Source organism: Chionomys nivalis, chromosome 25, assembly GCF_950005125.1.
Source record: "Chionomys nivalis chromosome 25, mChiNiv1.1, whole genome shotgun sequence".
NCBI classification, from domain to species: Eukaryota; Metazoa; Chordata; class Mammalia; order Rodentia; family Cricetidae; genus Chionomys; species Chionomys nivalis.
Window position 1 is genome coordinate 28657566 of NC_080110.1, and position 4756 is coordinate 28662321.

Genomic DNA, 4756 nt, shown 5'->3' on the forward strand with positions numbered 1-4756 from the left:
AATCAGCAGAGGCCTGGGGCTCGCCCCAGCCAATCAGGAGGAGCCAGGTACAATCCGTCCGGAGGAGGCGTGTGACGCCAGAGGTCCGTCAAAACAAGGTTACGGAATGCCGCTGGGGACAAACTGAGTCAGGCGCGGTGTGATGAAAAGTAATCCCTTCAGTTGTCAGCCTTGTCAAACGAAATTAACTTTAGGCTTGGAAACTACGCCTTTGCGCTCCCCGAATAGAAACTGACCCGAGGGGGGCCGGAGGCTAAGCACGGGGACGCGCCTGGTGGGTATTCCCGGCGTAGCGGGGTCTACCCCTTCGTCCTGCTGTGCCTGTGAGCCATGCCGCTGCCGCCGACCCTGCGTCCCGAAGCTCACTGGCATTTCCTATGACTGCTAGATACGGGGAAGAAAAAGGAAGCGGGAGCATGACTTCTAGGTTGACCCAAGTGGCCACCTTTTCTATATTTCTAAAGGCATCCAACTGAAATTCCCATCCATGTTTGTATCGCCCCCAGAGGTCCCCAAAATTTTCCCAAGAAACAAGACTCCCGGGTTGTCAAATTCCCCTAGACCGTGGAGTAAAGACATTGTCCTTCAGAGGGAGATAAACAGTTAAGTTGAGTCGGTTGAGTCAACTGAGGCATGCATACGCTATCAACAGCCCTTCTGGGGGATTCTTGACTAGCCTCCAACTCAGAGATCCGACCGTCCCTAATTCTTCTGTGGGAGGATGTCACCATGTCCGACAGATTCTGGGGACTTGGCTGTGGACTTAAACTGCTTTAGAATTAATTGGTCCGGGCTGTGAGATATCTTAGGATACTCAAGCTCAGCTGTCATAACTGCGAACTCACAGAGTTCCGCCTGCCTCTGCTTCCCCGAGGGCTGGGATTAAAGGCGTGCGCCACCACCACCCGGCTCCCAACTACTGTTTTTAAAGTCCTGTACAGGTAATGGTCCACACCTGCAATTCCTGCTTTCTTAAGGCAGAAGCAAGAGGACCCCACAAATTCGAGGCCAAATTAGACTACATAGCAAGGACACCAGGCCAGTTACAGCTACACAGTGAAGCCCTCTTTCAGCAAACAGTATAAAGGCCAAATTGTGGGATGCCCGTGAAAGAAATTCCTCACCAATAATAAACTTTTCCAGCATTTCCTGGGCCATGGAATAGTGGGGACATACTTGTAATGACAGTAATCCAGAGATAGAGGCAGGAGGATTAGGGGTGCAAGGCTAGCTTCTGCTACATAGCAAGTTCCAATGTAGCCAGGGTTGCAAGAAACCCTGTTTGAAAACAACAACAACAACAACCCCCCCCCCCAAAAGCCAAGCTATGTGGGTTTGCAAACCCAACACTGAGGAGGCAGCAACAGACGGATCTGTGTGAGTTCAATGCCAGCCTGATCTACATAGTGAGTTCCAGGTCAGGGAAAGCTACACAGTAAGACCTTGTCTCAAAAAACACCCCCCCTCCAAAAAAAAAACCCAAATCAAAAACGTCCTTCTTCTCAGAAAGGTGAAGAAAGCTTTCAGGATGACACAGCCAGCACAGTCCCTGCTGCCATGTGTGAGCACCTGACTTCCATCCCTGGGACTCGTGGTGGAAGGAAAAGGTGACACCCAACATCTGTCATCTTCACTCATGGACACACACGTAACACATTTCTGCACACATAAGAAATAGATACAGCTATTTTATGAAAGTCAACTGCTAAAGCATCTATTTAGCACATGTAAGCACCTAGCAGGAACAAAGCCCGAGTTTAACCCCAGTGTTTCCAAAAACCAAATAGTCTCTGGGCTGAGTCTATAGGTCAATAGTTTAGCACCTGCCTAGCATACACAGGTATAAGAAGCTCTAGGTTTACAACACACACGCACACATCCATGTCTGTGTGCTCTCTCTCTGATTTCTCTCAATAAAAGCAAGTAAGTAGAACTTCAGGAAAGGACGTGAGGTAGAGGTAGGTGGATCAGTAGTTCAAGGCCATTCTCTGCAGTGTAGTGACTACGCAGCCTGGACTACAGGAGACTCTATCTAAAAAACAAAACCAAACCATAAAAGGGGCAGGCAGGAGGACGTAGGCACTTGGTATTCCATACTCCATGGACTCCTATATCAAAACAGAAAATACCTAACTCAAAGGATCTCTGACATCACAGATTCTAAGATTTAAATTTTCACACACAAAGCTAAGTGCTAAGAGGCTTAGACAGTTCCTATACAGAAATCTCTACACTGAGGGCTCATAATTCTCATAATTTAAGAGACCTCAGGAGTTAAAGAGCTTGAGATACATGGAATAAATAAGTTACTTTTGGTTTTGTTGAGCTAAATTCTCACTACGTAGCCCAAATTGGCCTTGAAATCCTGTCTCAGTGCTCCCAATACTGGGGATAGTGAAGGGTGTCACCACACCCCACTCAAGAGTCTACTTTATTGCTGGACAGTGGTGGTGCACACCTTTAATCCCAGTGCTTGGGAGGCGTGCGGATCTCTCTGAGTGCAAGGCCAGTCTGGTCTACAGAGCTAGTTCCAGGACAGCCTTGGTTACACAGAGAAATCTTGTCTAGAAAAAATAAATAAATAAACAAAAAGACCGAACGGATAAAACAAAACAAACAAAAGACTAAACTGCAGTCTATGAGCCTATGAGGTGAACCTGATGCAGATCTATAATCCTTGTTAAATTAGGAAGTAGAAATTTAAAGATCCAAACCAGGTGTGGTAGTGCTCACACCTTTATCCCTACAGGAGGCACCTGAGGAAGGCTGATCTCTGAGTTCAAAGCCAGCCCGCTCTACACAGTGAGTTCTAGGCCACCCAGGCTACATAGTGAGACCCTGCCTCAAAAAAAAAAAAAATTCTGGGGATCTGATGAGAACTTGCCTAGTATGTGTGAGGCCTTAGGTTCATTCTCCAGAACCACAACAAATAGGGGAAGTGTGAAGTCAGCGGGAAAGATGCCTCAGCGGGTAGAGGTGCCAGCTGCCAGAGCCTGGCAACCTGAGTTCAGTTCCTGGAAAGCACACCAAGGTGGAAAGAGAGAACTGACTTGAATGTTGTCCTCTGATGGCCACAGGCGTACTGAGGCACACATGCACCCACACACGTGGTAATTTTAAACAATTTTTTTAAAGATTTATTTATTTATTATGTATACAATGGTCTGCCTGCATGTATCCCTGCAGACAGAAGTTGGCACCAGATCTTATTACCAGTGGTTGTGAGCCACATACGGTTGCTGGGAATTGAACTCAGGACCTCTGGAAGAGCAGTCAATGCTCTTAACCACTGAACCACTGAGCCATCTCTCCAGCCCCAATTTTAAACAATTTTAAGCATTTTCTCTTTTCTTTTCTTTTTTTTTTTTTTTTTTTTTTTGTTTGTTTTTTTGAGACAGGATTTCTCTGTAGCTTTGGAGCCTGACCTGGAACTAGCTCTTGTAGACCAGGCTGGCCTCAAAATCACAGAGATCTGCCTACCTCTGCCTCCTGTGTGCTGGGATTAAAGGCGTGCACCACCACCGCCTGGCTAATTTTAAGCATTTTAAAAAATGTTTATGTACGTTTTCTTTCTTCTCTCTCTCTCTCTCTCTCTCTCTCTCTCTCTCTCTCTCTCTCTCTCTCTTTCTTTCTTTCTTTCATGCCTGTGTGAGGATGTCAGATCCCCTGGAGCTGGAGTTACAGTCAGTTGTGAGCTGCCATGTAGGTGCTGGGGATTGAACCCAGGTCCTCTGGGAGAGTAGTGCTCTTAACCACTGAGCCATCTTCCCACCAATTTTTTTTTTTTTTTTTTTTTTTTTGGTTTTTCGAGACAGGGTTTCTCTGTGGTTTTGGAGCCTGTCCTGGAACTAGCTCTTGTAGACCAGGCTGGTCTCGAACTCACAGAGATCCGCCTACCTCTGCCTCCCGAGTGCTGGGATTAAAGGCGTGCGCCACCACCGCCCGGCTTCCCCACCAATTTTTTAAAAAGTAGAATCTGAAGGCAAGTTGTTGGCACCGTAGTTCTAGTGGTCTGTGTTAAACTACTTATCTCCGCCCCAGGCTCCCAGCTGTCACATGCAGTATGTAGTATAACACTTAACGCATAGAATTTCTTGTGAGACTTAGGTTAATGCACATAAAGTGCTTAGAGCAAGTGCACAGCAGAACGTGAGGGCCGGCTGCACGTTAGTCATCATTATTACCCACCTGGGGGACCTTCAGCTGGACTCGGAGGCTGAGCATCCAGCTGGAAAGGCCTGTCTAGGAGTGTCTTCTGAATGTGATTTGCATAACGGTTGAGGGCCAGCTGACGTCAAGAGCTTCTTGAAGTCCTACGTGAGCCGTAGCCTTGGAAATGGTCCCAGCTGTGAGACAGCCCCACAGTCTCCCCACGGACCCTGCTTCCTACTCCACTGCGAAAGCAGCAGGAAGTGAAACAGCCCTGGGCCTACAGCTCGCCCCGTCCAGCTCATCCCGCCTCCCTTTCCTTATCTTTCCTTCACCTTTCAGCTCCTTTTAGGACTCTCGGGACATGGACCAGAGGTAGCAAAAGTAGCAGAGACACTACACAAAGTGGGGTGGACTCCCCAGACAGCCTCTCAATTCCCTTATTCCATTTCTACCCATCCTACGTAAACGAACCATCTCTCCCCCAAAGTGAGTCAAACCTACAGTGCTGGCAATGTCTCATCTAAAGGTAGGCATACCTGCCACAGCATCCTAATGACACGTGAGCCAGACGTTTCACTGTGGTTCAGAACAGTCCCAAAGGGTT